Source organism: Canis lupus, chromosome 8 (genome assembly GCF_011100685.1).
Source record: "Canis lupus familiaris isolate Mischka breed German Shepherd chromosome 8, alternate assembly UU_Cfam_GSD_1.0, whole genome shotgun sequence".
In the NCBI taxonomy this organism is placed as follows: Eukaryota; Metazoa; Chordata; class Mammalia; order Carnivora; family Canidae; genus Canis; species Canis lupus.
The window spans coordinates 42,916,337-42,937,626 of record NC_049229.1 but is presented as its reverse complement, the minus strand read 5'-3'; the positions used below and the strand labels follow the sequence as shown (position 1 = coordinate 42,937,626).

Below are 21,290 nucleotides of genomic sequence, written 5' to 3'. Positions count from 1 at the left end.
GGGATCGAGTCCCACATCGGGCTCCCGGTGCATGGGGCCTGCTTCTCCCTCTGCCTGTGTCTCTGCCTCTCTCTCTCTCTCTGTGACTATCATAAATAAATAAATAAATAAATACCTTAAAAATTAAAAAAAAAAACAAAAAAAAAAACAAAAACAAGTGACAGGTAAACACAGCAACATGGATGAATCACAAAAACATAAAGGGGAGGGGTGCACCTGGGTAGCAGTCAGTTAAGTGACCAACTCTGAATTTCGGTGCAGGTCATGATCTCCAGGTGGTGGGATCAAGCCCCATTTCTTATTCTACTTCTCCTTCTTCCTCTATTCCTCCTCACTGCTCTCTCTCTCTCTCTCAAAAATAAATAAATAAATAAATAAATAAAATCTTTTGTTAAAAATGTTTTAAGAAAGATTTTATTTATTTATTCATGAGAGACACACAGAGAGAGACGCAGACAGAGGCAGAAGGAGAAACAGGCTCCATGCACGCATTCGATCCCGGGACCACGAGATCACACCCTGAGCCAAAGGCAGACGCTCAATGCTGAGCCACCCAGGTGTCTCTGTTAAAAAAAATTTTAAAACCTCATAAGGTTAAGAGAAAGAAGCCAGTCAAAAAGAGTGCAGGTTGTATAAGTTCATTTATATGAGGTTCATAAGCAGGCAAAACAGCTACGATGATAGAGGTTCCATTAGAAGATAGAGTGGGTACACACGGAAGTTCATGGAGCTGCATGCTGGAGATGTATGTACTTTACTGAGTGTAAGTTACACGTAAATGTAAGCTCCTATAGTGTTATTTTAAGTGCTCATATACATTCAGGAAAAGTGAAATTCGTAAAAAAAAAAAAAAAAAGGGAAAAATGAAATGAAACGAAGACTTGGCCCATGGTAGGCACTTAGTACCTTGTGGCTGGTTTTTGTAGTAGCCACGACCTGAGGGATAGCAGTCCTGCTCCCTTTTTATAGAAGGAGGGAATGGGTTCAGAGCAGCTGAGCAACTTGTCTACGCAAAGTGGGATTTGCATTCCAGCACGTCGGCTTTTAAGCCCACACAGCTGCTCACTACCCTAGATGCCCCTCAGTGCACAGGTGTTGCTTCCTTAGAAAAGCTCAATACAGAGTAATCCAGACTCCAGCAAGCTAATTAGTAAATTAAAAAAAAATTAATTAGTAAATATAATCATCTGCATTTAGAAAAGAGTTTTTTACTTTGCGGATTCAAAATTAATTTCCTGTGGCTAGTTGTTACCTCCCACACTTTGTGTGGGGTAGAGGGAGGCCAAGCTGGAGCCTGGCTGAGCTCTGAGGGGCTGCGGAGAGGAGGGCGTGGCTGGGCAGGCCAGCATCCCTGTCCCGGGATTCACCCGTGTGGCCTGCCTGTCCAGGCCCGTCTCTCCTGAAGGCTGATGGGGGCTGTGAGGCCTCCGAGGGGCCTGGCTGGCCCAGCCCCAGCCTGCCTGCCCTGGCCCTCAGCCTCAAGGGTGCATGGAAGCCTCACGTGGCTGTCAGGGTACCACCTTTGACCTCTGTTCCATTCCATTCTTTTGGGACGTGGCTCTCGTATTGAGGCTTTGGGAAATGTTCTTGGATCCTGACTGAGGGAGACACCTAGTTCAGCCAGGAGATCTGTCCACCCGAAGGTCTGGGGGCAGGTTCTTGCAGGGTTGATCTGCCAGGGCAGCGTGTGGAGACAGTAGTCTCAGTGCCCTGGGAAGGGCCCGAGGCTGCTTAGTGGGCTCAGGCAGTAGGGCAGAAGATAAGATGTTCACTCTCAGGGTGGGGCAAGCGAGTGCCTCCTTAAACTAGGCACGCTTGGCACCTCACTCTTGGCACCCTGTCAGACAGGCCTGGATGTGTAACCCTGCTCAGGCACTTACAAGCTGTGTGACCTCGGGCAAATCACTTTGCCTCTCTGAGCCTCATTTTCCTCCTCTAAGCATGGGTACAGGAAACACACCCTACCCTGCCCACCTTATAGGGCTGTGGTGAGGATCAGATGAGGTGGAGAGAAAGGAGTTTTGGGAATGAAAGCCCCTGGACAGAGGTGGCATTGAGAGTGTGAGAGTAGCTTGTGGCCCTCTGGAGGGACAGAGCCCCTTCTCTGCAGATGTTTAGTGTCACAACCTGGTGCGCTTGGCTGCTGTGGCTCACCTTCTGGTTGTCCTGCCTTAAATTCATGGGTGGTGTATATGTTGTAGGTGATTCTTCAAAATTTACCTAATAAGCATACTAACACGGCTCAGTGTTTGTGGAGACTTACCATGCATGCGTGGTGCTGGATTCAGCCCTTCGTCACACAGTCTCATTTGATAGCACCTATGAGCAAGTACTATTGCTAGACCCATTTTACAGATGGGGAAAGTCAAGCTCAGGACAAAGTCTGTATTCCCAATCACATAGTTGTACCTAGTGTGTCTGACCCCACACCACACAAGCTCATCCCCCACACTCCAATCGGGAGGCAGATGTCAGATGGCACTGGGGTCACTCAGCAGATCTGGGTTTCTAATATTCATCCTCCCCTGGGGACCCACAGGCATGGAGGAGAATATGTGTCCCCCTCAGCCTGTCCTTTCTTGGGATGTTGCCATCCCGTCTGGTTACCCTCTCCACAGCCCAGGGGATCAGAGTGGTGAGCAGAGGGTATGCTTGTTTTCTGCCTCTTTTGTAAATGGGGAAACTGAGGTACAATATAATAGTGGGGAGTGCCTGGGGATCACCCTCAAGTGCAGCAGCCGCCTTGAAAACCAAGTCCCCGGGGTGGGGGTGGGGGGGCTGTGCTGCCACCTGGCCAGCGGTGGAAGGAATAATATTTTAGCCCTCAGAGGGGTGTCATCCTGCCTAATGGTGATGGAGAAATCCAGGCTCTTGCAGGAGCCCCCTAAGGGCCAGGGTGATCCCTGTCTAAGCGGCCTTCCTGTCCACCTGAAGGGGGGACCTGGGTGGGCCTTCTCTGGAAGGCACTGGATGGTTGCTCGAACTGGTGTGCCTTCTTGGGGTGCACCCTTTGCTGAGAGATGTTGCCCGCACTCCAGCATTCCCGGTTCACCTCTCATGTCTTCCTGCTAGTGCAGGGGTCAGAGGGAGAAAAACTGTAGGCCCTTGAGCTCCAGCCAGTCCCTGAAGCAAAGGAAGGAGGCGCTTGCCCATCAGCTCCCGCCTCAAGCTGGAGGCAGGAGGGCAGGGCGCAGGCCGCTTCCGTGACCGGCTCCGAGAGGCCTGTTTCCTCAGGCCTCTTTCTCCCTGTGTTCCTGGTCCTTTTGCTGCCCAGCCTTGAGTGCCCTGAGGCGTTGTGGGCCGCCAGGCAGTTGGTTTGGACTCAGGTAAAAGCCAACATACTTTGGGTTTCTGTGTTGTCCTTGCCTCTGCTTCTTTCCTTCTATCCTGCAGTTTCTGCCCTGGTTTGGGGCTGGAGCTGAGTCTGCCCGCACCACGCATGGTCCCTGCGCACTGGCCAACGCACATCAGAGCCGAATAGGGGGCCTGGCCCCTTCGGCGCACAGTCAGATGCTCAGGAGGACTCTTAGGCTGTAGGTCCACATGCTGAGAGGGCTTTAGGAATCTAGGCTTTCTCTTCTTAAACATACGTTAAAAATCACCGGAGGATCAGAAGTCCATGCCAACGTGCAAGTGACCCCGAGAGTTCTATAGTAGGACCACTGCCCAGCTGTGGCTCGCCTGGTTTGGGGACTGGAGAAGACAAGTCCCACCTTGGCCATAATTTGCTGTGAACCTGAGTAGCCACTTCTCATTTCCAGCCTTTCATTTCCTTGTCTTTGAAATAAGAGGTTTGGACCAGATGAGTCCTTAGTCCTATGATTCCATGAATATCTTAGAAAGCAGAATGCACAGAGCCAAGGTTCCTTTGCCATGCCAAATGATGGGGCAATGGAGCCGCACGGCTGATGCTCTACAGCCCCAACTACAGTTCTAGCAGAAGGGACCTGATGGGTCTTGTTAATGATGTCAGGTGACTCACGAGGACAGATCCGGGACTCTAGAAGTGGATTGTCTGAGCCTCCTTTGAAGTGGTGGTCTGAAACACTTTTATGAACTGGAGCTTGAATGAGAACATGTAAGTCATCTCCTTGGTATGTTGTATTTTCCCAAACACACCATTTAAAATCAAAACACTGAAACAACTGTCTTATTTTGGGATGGTGCTTTGCATTTGAACACACTGCTTAACATCATTCGCTGCCTGGTTTCTGTGACACTTGGGAGAATGAGTTACTGAAATTTGAAGTCCCAGGGAGGAAGATTTCAGCTCATTTCAGGAAAGGGCTTTTGCCCAAGCCAAGCTGGCCTTTGGAGGTAGGGAATTTCCCATCAGCTGTGATGTTCAAACCAATGCCAGGGGCTTACCAACCTCCCACCCCGGCCCCCACAGTGCCCTCCTGCCCACCAGTCAGGTTCCCTGACCCCCTATCCCAAGCAGCCCCCTTCTCCTCACCCTGTCCTACCATCCTGGCTTACTGCTTTAGAACTTGTCACTCTCTGAGGGTGTCACACCCATTTATTTATTTATTTTTCTCCTTCAGCATCTTGCCAAACTCCAAGGTCAATCTGGCAAAGCAGGCACCCGGGCCCTGGTTCCCCACTCTGTCTCCGGTGTTTGGCCTCCTGGCACTTAGCAGACACGCAGCACATACTGGGTACAATTTTGCTATTGGTATAGGCTTTATAGCTTCTGATCCTATGAGCCCCTCCCTCATCCTACGGGATTAGGCCCCTCAGGAGCATGGTTCCAGATGTTGGAAGGAGCTGAGGGAGGGCAGAGCAAGCAATCACTGGGGATGGCGAGGGCAGAGACTCTCTCGCTGGCCCTATCCTTAGGGGAGTCACCCAAACTTTTGGGGTTTTGGTGGCCTCATCTGTAAAAGGAACGGGTTGGATTCAGTCATCTCAAGGCTGACTCCAGCTGGACCACCTTGTGATTCAAGTACTCTGTGTTTGTACTCACTCCTCTGTTCTCAAACTGTTTGTTCAACTCCCTTTTATTAGGGGTTCTAGGGCTATTAAAACAGAAAAAGAAAAAAACCAACCCCAACTAAGTAGCCTTGGGAAGTGAAGAGTAAATACAAGTGCAAATGGATTGTTTTATTCCACATAACAAATCACAAGGACTGCAGGTAGTCCCCAAGGAAACTATTTAATTAAATAATCCTCAGGTTAAATATAGATAGTTCAACCCAGTCACAAATTAACAACTGAGAATGTTTTTTTCCTGATATACTTTAGCCACCTAACAGGGCGCTCAGCTGTGACACACCTAATAATCTCTGATTTATTGAAATATACTTTATAAAGAGGTTTATACATTCTTCCTTCTCTTTGGCCTCTCTAGGAGATGGCGAGGAAGCTTGGATGTTTCCATTTTACTGGTGAGAAAATGAAAAATAAGCTACTCTTCGTGATATCATGAAAGCAGCCCCCTGCGGCTGTTTCTGGCTGCTGGCATGTGCTGATAGGCAAGCCACAGAGATGGCTCATTTTTCGTTGATAGATAAATTTGGGACTAGCCTTTGCATATTCCTCTTTCTTCCCTACATAGTCCTCTTTCTTTGGAAAGAGATTTCTTCTGTATCCCAAAGTGTTAATCCACATGCCACCCGTAACAGCAATTAATTCAGGATTCCCTCTGTGTCGAATCCATCAACACATAGATAGGTATTGGATACGAATAGGGTGTAAAAGGTGCTACACGGTTCGAAAAGATATAGGATGTGATCCTTGTTCATAAAGAGTTTGCATTTCAGTTGGGGAGGTAAGGCGTACATTAATGATGCCATCCTGAATGAGACTGGGTTTTGTGCTTTGATGGCATTCCGCACTGATACAAGAGCTTGAGATAATGAGGGGATGGTGCAGCTTGTGATCCTCTGTGAATTGGGTGGTACGTTTAGTGCCAATAAGTCAGAGGAGGGAGAGGTTGGCAAGGGCCAGTGTCTGTCTGGAGAGAGGCTTGCTTGCAGCTCCACCGTGGCCTGGTTCTGGGGGTACGGGAGGGACCCTGCAACTGCTCTAAGCCATCGATCTCAAGGAATTGAATGTGAGTGGCACCCACTGGAGCGGTGTGGCATGGTGGCCCTGAATCATGAAGAGCTCAGATTGCAGAGACGTAGAGATGGTAAAAAAGATGGAGCTGTCTCAAGGTCACCATCCATGATCTGGTTCAGCCCTTGGGTCCGTTAACATGTACCGTGCCTTACATGGTATTTCTAAATATTTTGAGCCAACATTTAAAAAAATCAAGAGATTAAAAAATTATAATCAAGTTTTCTGGCATCTCTTGAAACATTGGTATATCTGGCCATGGAAGATTCATAGCCCCTTTTGGCATCGATTGAGATGCCTGTCATGTGGATCTAAGTAGCATCTTTTAAGACAGGGCTTGTGCTGTCTGGGTTGTCCGTGTCCCCACTTCTCCCTGTTAGTCTCCAAGACCTTCTACCCCTTTTGCTCCAGTGGCAGAGAAATATTTCTCTGTACTCCCATCTCCACTAAGAGTAGGAAAAATAAAAGCCCAAGAGGGCTGTGTGTTTAAAAAAAAAAAAGCAACAGGAAAAAGCCCCATCCTTCATAGAAACGAAGAACGTGCAAACAAACGGCAGCACTGTTGGAGGAGTTTAGCCCACCGGCCTCCCTCATGTACATTCCTGCTGGGCCCTGTGCCAGTGGAGTTTGCGGGAAACACGGACGATTGAATAACAGAGAGGCACCGCCTTACCAGTCGTCCTACTAGCTGAGGTTTATTTTATTTATTTATTTTTAAGATTTTATTTATTTATTCATGAGAGACACACACAGAAAGAGGCAGAGACACAGGCAGAGGGAGACGCAGGCTCCAAGCAGGGAGCCCGACGCGGGACTCGATCCAGGGACTCCAGGATCGCGCCCTGGGCCAAAGGCAGGCGCTGAACCGCTGAGCCACCCAGGGATCCCCTAGCTGAGGTTTATTAAGGGCTATGGGTGTCAGAGGCTACCTCGCTTAACCTTCCCAACAACCCCACGAGAGACGTACTGCTATCTCCATCTCAGAGTGGGGAGACAGAGAGGTTACCCAATGTGCCCAAGGTCACACAGCTACTTGAGGGTGGGGACAGGATTTGGGTATGGGTCTGCTTCACCCCAGACCCCATTCCTACCGCTGCTTCCTCTGTGCTGCGGGGCCCTAAGACAGCTACCCCTGGCCGGGGTGATAGATACATGTTGCGTGGTGACATGTACGTGCGTGCACTGTCTCCGTACCCAGAGCAGTCTTGGCAGCTAAGAAGCTCGCAGTCAATCTCTCTGAATGTGTGCGCTGGGCAGGTGGTTCCTGAGGCCCCCGGGGGCTGGGGCTGTTTGCTGAACTTGTTCCTCTGAGAACCACATCCTGCTGGGGGCTCAGGTTGGGCCTCCTGCCAGCTATGGGCAGGGTAAAAGAGACAGGCAGGATAGCCCCACCTGCTCCATACCTTGCTTTTCCAAGACTGGCTCCTCCTGTTCTGTAAGTCTTTCCACCTCCACCTGCCTTCACCCCCTAGACCGCGAGATGAGACAGTTGGTGGCTGGCAGAGTGAAGGCCAAAGCAGCAACTGTTGACAAAGCCAGATGGTGAAGGAGATGGTTCTCCAAGCCACTGAGGCCCCGTGAGGGGCTGTCCTGGGGTGTGTGTGCACAGGGGCCGTGGGTGTGGGTTAGAGGGCAGTGTCTATGCAGCTGGCTCCCTGACGGGAGTGGAGGAAGCCGTGGAAGCAGAGCTACGAGGCTGACAGCAGCAGTGGTCCCGTGTGGAAGCCCCTGCTCAGTGCCTACTGGTCTTCCTTGCTTAGAACTAAACCCCAAGATAAGGGTTTGAGCGCTAGTAGTTAACTTGAGAGGTGATCCGAGGAAGCCCCAATAGGAGCTTGGGGAAATGAGTCAGAGGAGGGAAGGCAGCCAACAAAGGGTTTGTTTTCAAGTTTGTTATCACTGGGGGTGGCTGGACCTTGATCTTGCCGGGATGTTCTAGGAGCCAGTAAAGGACACATGCCTCAGAGAAGCACATGCACGGGGCAAGGGAGCTGGGTACGCACATAACAATCCCTCAGTTGTGGGTTGAGAGTCACTTGGTCCTTCTGGCTTGGCGTGGGAGTGGGCAGGGGGGCTCCGGTGGCCAGAGAGAGTCCCCAGGTGGAGATACAGGTGCTACAATTGGCAGTCGGACAGGCGTGTGCGGAAGTGGGGAGGGCGAGGGGACGTGGGTGGGCAGCAATCCCCCCTCACTCCCCTTCTGACCATGTAGGTGGAGCATCATGGCTGGAGCTTGGGGTGCTTTGTAGAGGTTCTACACCTGTCCTGTATCATCAGCTTTTGCTACGTAACAGACTTCCTCCAAACTTAGTGGCTTAAAATAGCAATCGTTTATTTAGCTCACAATTCGGTGGGGTGGCAAGTTGGGCTGGGCTTAGCTGGGTCATTCTGGCCTCAGCTGTGCTTGCTCGTGTGTCTGTGGCCAGCTGGAAGGTGGGCTGGGGGCCGGCCGGTCTCTGACAGTCTCTGGTCCGTGGCAGGCTAGCCGAGGCTCGCTCTCACGGCCGTGGCTGCGCTCCAAGGGAATGGGCGTCGGCGGGCAAGGGCTCTGGAAGCCTAGGCTTGGAACTGACACGGCATCACTTCCACCGCCTTCTGTTGGCCAAAGCAAGTCATCGGGCTTGTCCAGATTCAAGGGGCTGGGAAAAGAGACTCTGCCTCTCCGTGGGAGGAGCTGCAAAGTCACGTTTAGGAGGATAGGAACGTTTGTAGCCATTTTTACAAATGATCTATCATATGTCCCATGCCTTTAGGCATCTTGTGGTCTGGTGGACAATCAAAACCAGTGTTTGTTCTACTCTTGTAGACATAGTAGGAGTCTGAAGCTGTCTGGATCAAGTGTGGGAAAGTCTCTGTCCTGTAATATCTCCTCCACTTCTGCTTTCTGCTTAACGTTGTCCTTTCTTCGGTCATCTTTAGGAAAGCAATTATTTCTGAGGGATAGCACATTAAGCGTCTATGTACTGCAGCAGTGGTTCCATGTGGGTGGGAGAGGCAGCAATGAGCTGAGTGGGTGTGGAGAACATAAACTATGTTTGCTTTACTTCGGGCCATTGTCTGAACCTCTCCCCATGTTTAGGGAATGCCTACCATCCTAGTCCTACTGGGTGGCAGCAGAGCCCGCCACTTCAGAAGATGAAAGGGCCTTGTATTCCCTCGCCTGGTCTCCCTTTGCAGCCAGGGCACGGGCTTATGACCTGGGCTCTGCCATTCAAACACACTTGCCCTCGTGCTCAGAAGGAGGAGCTAGGGATGTGAAGAAGTGGGGATCAGCAAACTCTCTGGAGGCGGTCTGAGTTCCTGGGTAGTGTGTCCTTGGGCCTAGGAGCTGGGTCCAGTGTCCAGGGCTAGTATACCGGTGGCATAAGCCACTGTGCCCAGTGCCTGTGGCTGGGGTGTCCTCACAAGTTCTGCGGTGTGTTTTAGGGGAATAGATTCTGGCTACAGAGTCTCAAACTTGGTTCCTTAGCTCTTCCACAGATTATGTAAAGTGTGTGAAGTAGCCGTTTAGTGAGTTTCTATTTTGCTTGAATCGGCTAGACCTTATTTCTGTTGCTTGCAGATAAGAAACTCTAACTTATATGGTCAGGGTGGAGGGGGCGGGAGTGGGGGAAGTTAACAGGAGAAACTGGTTCTTATGTCACTAATTTGCCCCATGTGGCCCCATTGGGAACTGAAAAAGAAAACTGGCTGTTTTTGAAAGCATGTGACACTTTATTAGTTTCAAACAATTTTTTCAGAAGATAAAAGTTGTGCCCTTTTAAGAAGCCAGTTGAAAAACTGAGGGATAGCCCTCTGAGAGAGAGGGGCAGATATGAGACATAGTGTGCTTCCTGTTTGGAGCCCTGGAGCCAGACATAAATGTCTGAGACTTGGTGGAAGGCCAGAGGTGGCTGTAGGGGGTGATGTGAAGCATAGCTGAGGATCCCCGAGTCAAAGGACAGAGTATGAAATTCATTTATTTTCCTCTGAAGAGCATCCAGAGTTGGACGGGGACATGTTACAACAGCAAAGTTGAGTAAAGAACATGTATTATTTAAGGTCTGGTACCTGCTTAGCTAATAAGCAAAATTTTTTTCCTTAATAGAAGATACTTTTAGAGAAAAACCATGGTTGAGTGGATCACATAGGATATTACTGCTTCTCTTGGTTTATCAACCCTTAAAGAAAGTTTACGTTTGAGCATAGAGAAATTGGGCAGTTATTTCAAATGTAGGCATCGCCAGGGGGTTATTAATTCACCTTCCTACATAAAATGCAAAAGAAATACACTTACAAAAGGCAAGTCAGAGAACATCCAAACAATGTACAATATGGCCCTGCTGGTTATCTTGGGTGGAATGATAGTTCTTGTCAAGACATGGGTGAGGGAGGGTAGCTGCCTATCAGTAATGCTTCTTGGGCTGCCTGGGGTCATAACTTCACTTTTGGGTTACTCACCTCCCCACCATCACCCAGGTAAAGTGCCTCTCGCAGGTCCCTGGCCTTTTCTCCTTCCCCGCACTGCTCTTCCTGAGTTACCTGAGCTGCCGTGTAGAACCCCATTGTGTTCCTGTGGCACCGTCAGTCTCCAAAGAGAGCAAATTCAGGTGTTGTTCCAAGGGCTGGGTCTACAGAGGGGGCAGGGTCCTGGGAGAGACACCCCAGGCCAACTTGCCTCCAGAGGGAGGTGATCCAGCCTGGAGAGCTAGACTACTGTGTGAAGAAAGACTGAGAGGCTCTGGCCCATGCCCGTTCACTGGTGGTGTGGGTTTTGCTGAAGGGTGCAGAACACTTTGATATTAACACATCAAATCTGCGGTGGTTGTAATGGAAGCCCCTCCTTCCACCCCAGGAGGCAGACTGCTCTTGCAGTATCTCCACGTGGGACCAGCTGGGTGCGAACTGAGCATGTGCAGTTCCAATATTCATGGGTGAAGATGAATCTGTGTGAGGGGCCCTCACCTGCGGTTCTCACTGTGCATCCTGGAAACCAAAGGAAACTTCTTTTTGGCCCTTGGTGCCACTGACTGGGGATACTCAGTCAACCAGCCCATGGCCTTTGTGAACATTTATGTAGAAACTCTTTGCCTTGAAGTGCTCTCCTTCCACTTGCTCTTCATCTCAGTCCCTGTTTTACAGGGACTTTTTACAGAAACTGAGGCTTCTAGAGATCAAATGGTTTGGCCAAGTTTACGGAGGTGGTAAGGAGTGGAAATCAAGTCTTTTAATTCCAAATCCAATGTTCTTATCATAATACCTCACTGTTTTAATCTCGAATTTGCTCAAATACTGCATTGAAGAGAAGTGACTTAGAGATTTGTTAGTAGTCTTCCTTCCAAATGTTATACACATCAGGAATGTTCCGGTCACGTTTTTGTGATGTCACTTCAGTGATGGTTAATTTTATGTGTCAACCTGACTAGGCTAAGAGATGCTCACATAGCTGATAGAACATGATTTCTGGGTGTGTCTGTTAAGGTGTTTCTAGAAGGGATTAACCTTTGAATTGGTAGTCCCAGGAAAGAAGAATGCCCTCACCAATGCAGGTGCCCATCATAATATTCAATGAGAGCCAGAATAAAACAAAAAACCCTGCTCTTTGTTTGAGTTGGACCATCTATCGTCTCCTGCCCTTAGACTTTGATGCTTTTGCTCTCAGGCCTTCAGACCAGGGCTGGGGTTTACACCATTGGCTCCCCAGTTCTCAGGCCTTTGGACTCAGACCAGGACCAGAACTTTACACCATCAGCTCCCCTGGTTCAGGCCTTTGGGTTTGGATTAGAACTATACTGTTGGTTTTCCTGGCCTTTTGCTTGCAGGTGACAGATGGTGGGACTTCTCAGCCCCCATAATCCTGTGAGCCAATCCCTGGTAATAAGTCTCTTTCTCTATATCTCCATGTATCCTATTGATTCTGTTTCTCTGGAGACCCTAATACAAACCTCAGTTCCCCTTCCCCATATGCTCTGCAAACACACTGTTCTCATTGCCTCCCACTCACCCCGGCTTTCCTTCTGCTGATGTGTATGGCGGGTGTCTCAGTACCCTTCCCTCCCCCCATCATTACCTCTGAGTGCGCAATGGGGAGTGGGATACTACAGGTCAGCAAATCCATCTTCCACTGATGTCAACTTCACTGGAAAAGTTTTGGAGGGGAGACTACTACTACAATATATATCCGCCTCAGCAGGAGAAAGTCTACTTTGAAGACGAGTGTTTTTTTATCTCTCAAGTTAATGCAAAGAAATTCTTGCTTGCAGCAACTGTATCCAGAGATAGCCCTGGACCTTCTAAAGACAGCCCAGTCTCCTTGGCAGACTGTGGGGGTTATTTGCAGAAATACAACCCTCATTATCTGAAAGGCTTGTAAGGTGTCTACCAGATGCCCCAGGACAATGTACTGAGTTCTTGTGTTTCTCATGCATTGTTAGATAACTCTTCTAGTCTATCCTGTTAGGTTACACCCACTTTGAAGCTTTTGTAGTAGTAACAGCAAGTACCTACTATGTGCCCGGAGTAGGGCTGGGACAAGGCTGAGGCCACCAAGGTACCTAGTATAGAAAACTCAGGGGCGTACCCGGTAACAACCTTATACCTAGCAGGACCCTGAGAGAGAGGGCCTTGTTGAATTTTGTACCATAGGTTCCTGGTCTCTTGTTGGTCCAGCCCTGCCTGGTTCTTTGAAGACATTTTCTCATGTATTTTGTCACAACAGACTCATTTTACGGGTAGGGAAAATCTAAAGCACACGATGGTTAAGAAACTTGCTCAGGATCCCACAGCTGGTTCCAGCACACTATTGTCTGACACTCACTTTATCTCCTTTACTTTTCCTACAGCCCTGAGGCCGTGATCGGTCACGTAGAGTATTGGTTCAAGAGTATTGGCCAATTGCTAAATTCCCGGGAATTCTGTGAGTCAGCTGTTAAACAGCCATCATTAAATAGTCAATGAGACAACCATAATTAATTAAATAAATTATATCAGAAGCAAATGTAGTAAGTACCCCCAGGCCAACCCTTTCTAGGTCTGATCCCCCACGATTGGGAGGGAATCCTGGCTCTGCCACTTGGCAGCTGTGTGCCTTCGCTGTTCCGTGAGAGCTAAGGAGTGAGGAGCCCTCTGGAGAATGGAAGGGTGGTGACGAGAACCCCGGATTCAAGTCCTGGCTTCACCCCAGCTATCTGTGTTTGTTTTCTCATTTGCACATTGGGAGCGATGCATAGACGAGCATATTGCCACTGGTGGCAGTGTCCGCTGTATCCGTCACACGCTGTTGAACACATAGCTTGTGAACGTTTGCTGAGCACTCATGATGTGCCAAGCATTGTTTTAGCCCCTTGCTTATATTTTCTTAGTGGTGTTCCAGCAACTCACTGAGATAAGGATTGTTTTTCTCCCGTTTTCAGTTGGGGAAATAGCCTCAGCACAATGAAGTACCTTTCTCAAGGTCACACAGCTGGTATGTGGCAAAGCCAGAGGTCCCTCTTGGAAAATCGCTAGTACCTAGAAGATGCTTAGTGATCATGAATGACCAGCTCCTGCAGCCCCCCACCTAGAAGGTGTCTTGGGGTCCCGTGTCATTTTCCTTGGGAGCTTCTAGATCAAGTGTCAGAAGGCATAGAGGCCTTTCAACTTTTCAGATGGTGGATCCTAAAGCTGGCCGGGCCCCCGAGGAGGCAAGGGTCAGAATCCAGCCCCTGCACCCAAACCCTCTTGTCCTCCCTGTCTGAGGGCACCTGAGAGATAGCTGCAGCTGGTGCTTTGGAGCAAAACTCCCTCCTCTGTGGGGCGGGAAGAGGCCGGCTCCTCCCTGCACCAGCCGGATGCCACTTCTTCCGGTCATTCTCCAGGGCGGATACATTGTAGGAATCAGCCACGCCGGCCCGCAAGGAAGAAAAACACCCGCTTCCCATACTCCCAGCACCAGCGGTGGAAAGCTCCAGGCTTGAGCTCCGAGACCTCTCCCTGGGTCCCTGGAGAAATAGGCTCCCTGAGGGGGGTGACATGCCTCTGTCGCCCACAGGGCCTGAAGGGGCTGAGGACAGAGGCTATTGCCCTGGGGCTGAGGAGGCAGTGGGCCCGGAAGGAAGGGAGCTTGGCTTTGCTAACCAGGCAGACCTGGGTTTGAATCTCACCTCTGCCTCTTGTAAGCTGGGTGTCCTCTACTAACTTCTCTGAATTTCAGTTTTTCCATCTGTAAAATGGGAGAATACCCAACTAATGGAGTCTTACAGACTTGGGGCTTAAAAGTCAAAGAAATGGGGGCACCTGGGTGGCGCAGTCAGTTAAGCATTGCCTTCGGCTTGGGTCATGATTCTGGGGTCCTGGGATGGAGCCCTGCATCGGGCTTCCTGCTCAGCAGGGAGCTTGCTTCTTCCTCTCCCTCTTCCCCTTCCCCTGCTTGTGCTTTCTTTCTCTCTCTCTCTCAAATAAATAAAATCTTTTTAAAAAGTCAAAGAAATGTGTACAAAGTACATAAGACATAAATGGTGGAAGGATTGGAATAAATGATAAGTGAATAAACACTCATAGCATTGTGTGACAGGCACTGTGCTAGGCAAGGAAGGTCCCAACAGGGGTGGACAAGAGTTGAGGACTCTGCAGAGGCAAAGAAACGAACCGAGACATAAGATGCTGTGGGTGTGGTGCCGTGGTAGGGGTGTGGGGAGAGAGCAGGGAACACGGGACGGGGCCTCACTTGCCGGTACAGGAGCTCGCTGAGTTACTGCTGAGACCTACTATGTGCCTGTGGGTGTTACGGGGGATGCAGCTATGAATACAATCCAGCCCTTCCCTCTCAGACACTAACAGGCACAGAGAGTCAAATGACGGTCCAAGGGATAAAAGCCTTAGAGACTGGGGCACCTGGGCTAGCTCAGTTGGAGGAGTGTGGACTTTTGATCTTAGAGTTGAGTTCGAGCCCCACGTTGGGTATAGAGATTACTTGGGATAATGAAATAAGTAAGAAAAGCCTTAGAGACTAAGGCATAAGAAATCACAGAGGGAGAAATGTGGCTTTTAACCCTCCTGAGAGGGACAGGCGACAGGGAGGACACTGGTTCAGACTCGCAGTAGAGTCCTGCAGGTGACGGGCTTCTGGGGAGCCCAGGGTGCTTCTCCGCCTTGTTTTAGCAAGGTGTAGGACAGAGGCCAGGCCTGGCCACAGTTTGCTTTTTTCTGCCCAAGCAGTTCTTCCCCAGGTGCTCCCTCTCTGCCTCCGCTGCACCTGTCTCTATTGGACCTCAAAGCCATGCTGGGACCCTCCCCGACCCGTGTCCCCCCACTCACACCCCCCGGGAGTACTGGGGGCATGCAGGGAGAGGGCGTGCAGGAGCTTGGGAAACAGAGCCAGTCCTTACACCCTTTGTGGGCTGGGGGGATTTGGAGAGGAGCTGGCCCTTGGTTACAGATCTGTCTCTCTCTTTGGCTTCCTCTTGTGCCACTGTCTCATGGCTGAGTCAGGTGGACCTCCCTGGGTTGAAGAGACTGTTTCAGAAAGAGTATAGGGAGTGCGAGGGTGGCAAGTTGGAAAACGAGGCCCTCCCCACACTTCCCAGGCTGGGCCCCTACTAGCCACCTTGCTCCCTCAGAGCTCCAGGTACATTCCTGCAGCTCCTCTGCCTCCCTTTGCATAAACTGTGTCTCTCTTACGGCACCTTGTTTGTCGTGTGACCGTGTGTTGGTGTCTGTGAACACAGCCTCTTGGTATATGTGACCTTCTGCTTTACCAAGGCACCACTTTTCTCCCCACCCAGGAACAATGAACCCGTAATAGGCCATAAAGAAGGCAACGTGGTGCTATCCCACTCACCGATGCCTCCATGCCCACATGACATTAAAAAGGGATCCGTTGGGCAGCCCCGGTGGCGCAGCGGTTTAGCGCTGCCTGCAGCCCAGGGTGTGATCCTGGAGACCCGGGATCGAGTCCCACGTCAGGCTCCCTGCATGGAGCCTGCTTCTCCCTCTGCCTGTGTCTCTGCCTCTCTCTGTCTCTCATGAATAAATAAATAAAATCTTAAAAAAAAAAAAAGGGATCCGGTTTTGAAGTTAGAAGAGTGGCTGGAGTGCCAAGTCCACTTAGTCGTGTGGGGCGAGGTGCTACTCCTCTCTGTGCTCGCCAGGCTCACACCTGTGTCTACAGGAGCACTGTCGCGTGGCGCATACGGGGCTGTGTTTCCTCCGAGTGTATTTTCACGTTACAGATCACCTTACCCTCAGAGAAGGGGGACTCCTTTTTGGGAAGAAATAGGCTGTTTCTGTGCTCCTGATGTGGGGGATGGCAAGGAAGGCACCACCAGACTCCTGAGCTTTGCTCACGTCTGCAGTGGGGGTTATGTGTCTGACCCATTTAGCAGAGTTGCCATGAGTTAGGGGAGGGTCAGATGAGGTCTCCGCACGATGAGGAGCACGCGGCAAGTGCTCAGTAAACGTTGGCCTGTGACAGGCTTGCATGAGCCTGTGGGGGGGCGGGGAGACAGGAAGATGACATCCTTTCCCACTTGGTTCTTTCCGTGTTTTTCTTAGGAAGCCCGGTCCTGGGGCGGGGAGCTGCAGCCCCCCAGGGGCACCCTCCCTGCTCCTTCGCTTGAATGGGCCTGGCCTTCGGTGGCACTGGCTGGGTCCGTGCCCGTGGCCACGACAGAACCACGACAGCGCATTTTGCAGCTCCTCAGTGTGGAGGCTTAACTTCACCGGCTCCGGGATTGTGGGGCCACCTCCTCCCACGACCGGGCCATGTTTTCATTCCTAACCGTCCTCACTAACCCAGAACACTTGGGATTCTCTTGTCTCCAGCAGAACCCCAAACACCTCCCACCCTCTTGTTGGTCTAGTGGTTAATTAAGTGTCTGTCAGTCACAGAAACCAGAGGCAGATATCAGATGACTGTTCACTCAGCCTTTTCCCGAAAGGCCCTTCTAGGCTGGTTTCCTCTGCTCAGCACAGCAGCTCCTCCACCGCCTGTCCTCTCGGGCACGGGCACGGGCACGAGGGCGATGGGCCTGGGGCTGTGAGCAGCTGCCGGGCCTCTCCTGGAGCCACGCGGGGAGCCAGGCTGCAGCAGGCGGCCCTATCTGGGGGAGGCCAGAGGCAAGCCGCCTGCTCATTATTGGGCTGCCGTGAAAACTTCAGCCCTGGAGGTCTTTCCCAAACAGGATAGGGTTTCATCTCTCTGGAATGTGTTAGGGCTGCGAGGCCTACCGTCCTCTCTGTCCAGATGAAATTCATCTTCCATGAAGGACTGGGCCCCACGTCTGAGCTCCACAGACTGCATAGACCTCCACGAATAGACCATAGAGCTCCACTCCTGGCCGCGGAGACCATGAATGACTATCTTTCCCAGGTACGTGCTTATTTCTTGAACTCCCTGGAAGGGGAGGATTATGTCCCACGTGGTAGCCACGCATCACTTAGCACGGTGCTGGATACTTCTTAAGCATCCTCTGAGGCCCTGTACTAGTCGGGTGGCGGCCCCTAAGGGGGGAGCAGAGCTCGAGAGGATGGGGCACAGGGTTGGTAGGTTTTGAGGAAGCTGATAAAGGGCTGGCGATTGGGGTGTTGCCTAAGGAAAGTGGGCGAGGCAGTGGAACTCAGTGCTGGGGACAACCAGAGGAGGTAGTAGCCCGGGGAGAAAGCCCTGGAAACAAGGAAGACAATTGGCTGACGTCAGAGCTTGGTTGACAACCATCCCCGGAATCCCCCATGTGGCCCCTCTCTTTGTGTCAGACCTAGTGCGCCTCTGCTGACCTCCAGCTGGATGGGAGAGGGTCCAGGAGAAGTGTGAAGGAGATGTGGTTTCAGGACAAATGGGGGCTTGAGTGTGCACAACCAAAGGATGAGCCTCCAAGCCAGGAGTGATGCGGGGAGGCAAGAACTCAGAATGCCACAGGCCACAGGGCTTCCTACAAGCCTGGGGATGCGGCCACACCCTGTGTCCCCGGGTTGGCAGACCTGAGCTGGTCCCTGGGGTAAAAAGGGAGAATGAATAATACTGGCCATGGCAGTGCTTCAACGTGAGTGGTGTTTCCCAGTTTACAGAGAGCTTTCACACCTACTAGCTCAGGAACAGGGAGAGGGTGGAGAGTTTCAGTTTCCTCTACCCCATCCACTTCCCGGAGGCCCTTAACCCTGATCCTCTCATTTCTCCTGCCTCTTTCCAGGACTGAGCACTAGTCCTGGATGTACTGTCTCTAGCAGATTTCGAGCAAGGTGAGAGCAGCGGGGACAAGGCTCTGCAGGGGTGCTCCTTAGAGCAGCCCCACCTCCTCTTCTTTAATCCTGCCCCTGCCCCTTCCCAGAGGCAGGTGCTCCCACACCTGGCTTACCTGGGTTCCCAGGAAGGAAAGGTAGGTTGGTTCCTCTTTCTGTGACTCCCAGAAGGGAAGAGATGGGGCTAGGAGGAGACCGGAGCTTCTGGCACCTTATTGGCATCACGATAATCTGTTTCTTTCCTTCTTTCCTCACCTGTTCTAACTTCTAGGTACACCCATGGCTTTCCATCTTGCTCTGCCAGTGGCTCTGTGGCTCTGCCAGCCCCACAGGTCAGCACCTGTTTCCCACACTGACTCAGATCTCAGCTTCCTTCCTGACAAATAGCACACGTGGCAGCCCCAATCCTGGGCTTGGTAAGTGCTCCGATACTCCTCCACAAGCGTACTGATCTTTCCAACTTGGGGATTCTAGCTTCAGAAACTTCAACCAGCACCTGTGGTCTGCCCTGATCTGGCCAGGGCTGTAACAGAGGCAGAGGAAAGGTTTGCAGAAGCCCAGAAGACAAATGTTTTTGACAAGAAAACAGGCGCATGTATCAAAGAACAAGAATGGTTGACCACAGGGGAGAATTGCCTCCTGATGGGGCAAAGAAGCCAACATGAAACACTGTGAGCTTAGAGTGTCGTGTGAGGAAGAGGAAAGTCGGCTGAGCCCAGATGTGCAGATCTGGTCTGGCTACATAGAAAGCACAAATAAATTTGATGTCTATGATCCTGAACTATCAAGACTGGCAGATCAGGACATGGATGTGTTCTTTGCACATCCAGTGGACTCACCTAGAATTTTCAGGCTAGGACATAAAAGTGCATTGGATGGTCCCACCTATTTAAAAAAATGTCCTGTTGCAACCCAGATCCACAAGACATTGTCCCTTAGGAGTCACAAACAGAAGTATGGGGTATCATGAGTGTAACAGTCAAGCATAATGAGAAGTGGGGAGAAGGGTCAGAGGGGAGGGAGATGGAGAATCTTAAGCAGCCTCCATGCTCAGCCCAGAGCCTGACTCAGAGCCCAATGCGGGGCTCCACAGGGGCAGGGGTGGGGGTGGGGACTCGATCTCACAACGCTGAGATCATGACCTGAGCGGAAATCAGGAGTCAGATGCTTAGCCGGCTGAGCCCCCCAGGCGCCCCAAGCACAATGAGAAGCCTTATGGGGAGAGCCGCGCTGCATGGGCAGAGTGGTGGAAGGTACTGCAGTCTGAAGAATTTGATGTCATCCACTGGAATCAGGTGATCACTTCCCCAATGAGAGTCAGTGGGGAACTAGAAGAAAAACATATAGTCAGCTTGGCTGGGACACATCTAGTGTGCAAAAACAAAGTCAGGGTATGTGCGGTTATGCTGTGGTAATAACCACAAAATCTTGGTGGCTCATGATAACAAAGGTTATTTTTCACTTGTACCACGTGTCTTTTGTGTGTTGGCTGTAGGTCTGCTCAGCGGTTTTCACCCCTCAACTGATGGACAAATGTTGGGACTTTTCGATCTGGGACTCTGATGGTTTCATAGCAGAGGGAAGAGAGACACGATGAATCACTCACTGATCCTTAAAACTTCTGTCTGGAAGTGACACCTGTCATTTCTGCTCATGTTTCATTGGCTGATGCAAGTCATATGGCTGAGCCTAAACTCCCCCTGGGAGAGTAAAGGATAATTCTCCTCTAATGAACAGTAATAAAGTCTACCGTAAAAAAAGGCCCTAAAAGTCAGTTTCTGCTATAGGCTATATTGGGGTCCGGCCTCACTAATTCTTATGAGATATAGAGACTTAAGAATCCAGTTGTGAACAATTGTCTTAAGTTGGAGTTATAGACCAGTCGCAGGAGTATAAGCTCCCGGAGGGACAAGTGTATTTCATTCACTGGTATATCCCAAAGGCTACGAGCAGGTCCCTCATCATATCTTTATTGCCGCATGAATTATAAATGAGTTCAAGAAGCAATAAGATCCTTCCTGCCTCAGCCAAGGAGTATCTGTGTCCCATGTTGTGATATCTTTGGGTATAGAGATGGACATGGTCAGAGAACCAGGTGAGTCAGGACTTCATCTTCTTCTTTGAGATGCTGTGTGTCCAGCCCAAGAGTCAGTAGACTGTCTATAAAGGGCAGACATTAAATATTTTAGGCTTTGCAGGCATCATATGGCCTCAGTCACAACTATGCAAGTGTGTTGTGGTGCAAAGCACCCATAGACTGCGTGTAAATGATTGAGTGTGGCTATGTTCCAAGAAAACTTTATTTGCGAAGACAGGCAGTGGGCCAGGATTGGCTGGGGGGTGGTCATTTGCCCACGCCTAGTCTAGCCGCAAAGCTGGCTTCTCAAGCCATTCCTTTCCCCAGTGTCCTTTTCAGGACCATTTTAGAGGCATGCATTTATCACTCTCATCTCCAGAAAATGAAGTGCCACGACACTATAGCTTTGAATCCTCTTGATGTCTGGTTGGGATGTTCAGGGCTTTGGTTTATTTTCGTCCAGGGAGCATGTCTCTCCCGCAACAGCCTGACCTGGCCAGGTTTTGGCTCTCACTGCGCTGTTGTAAATCCCAGATGTTCCACTCTATCGGCATCCTCACTCGTCTTGCTTTTGGGGCATGTGCCCACTCTCCCTGTTTGACTTGCTCCCCGGACCCCTGGACTACTGTGGGGGAAGAGCAGGGCATGTGGCTGGGTGACGAGGAGGACCTCACCTCTCCTCACAGGTCAGCTGGTCTGAGAAGCACAGGAATCTATTTTCTTAGGGATATGGCTCAGATATTTTCATTTCATGGAACCTGATGCCCCAGAGTCACAGATTTTTTTTTTTTCTTTCAGGCTGGAATGCCTCCAGTATAATGTGACAGTCTGGAGAGTATTAGCAGCTACCCCTTCTTTCTGGGTCAGTACTAGGCTTATGTAATTAGAAGTCCAAAGAGGAAACAGGGAGACAGTCAGACTCACCCTGGGCAACAACCTTCCCCTCTCGCAGCCTTCTAGC

At 50.6% G+C, this 21,290-nt stretch overlaps 1 long non-coding RNA gene across 4 annotated transcripts; it reads left to right on the top strand.

Moving 5' to 3' along the window:
• Nucleotides 1–5,350: 5,350 nt before the first annotated feature.
• LOC102155918 lies at nucleotides 5,351–20,015 on the top strand. 4 transcript variants are annotated; one of them, XR_005363463.1, is made up of 4 exons: nucleotides 5,351–5,387; nucleotides 16,570–17,386; nucleotides 18,524–18,668; nucleotides 19,748–20,015. It is a non-coding gene; the product is annotated as an uncharacterized LOC102155918 (long non-coding RNA). The 4 variants fall into 4 exon arrangements; XR_005363465.1 differs by lacking the exon at nucleotides 5,351–5,387 and adding an exon at nucleotides 8,037–8,055 and having other exon boundaries at nucleotides 17,261–17,386; XR_005363464.1 differs by lacking the exon at nucleotides 5,351–5,387 and adding an exon at nucleotides 18,204–18,389 and having other exon boundaries at nucleotides 16,155–17,386.
• The last annotated feature ends 1,275 nt before the right edge of the window (nucleotides 20,016–21,290 follow it).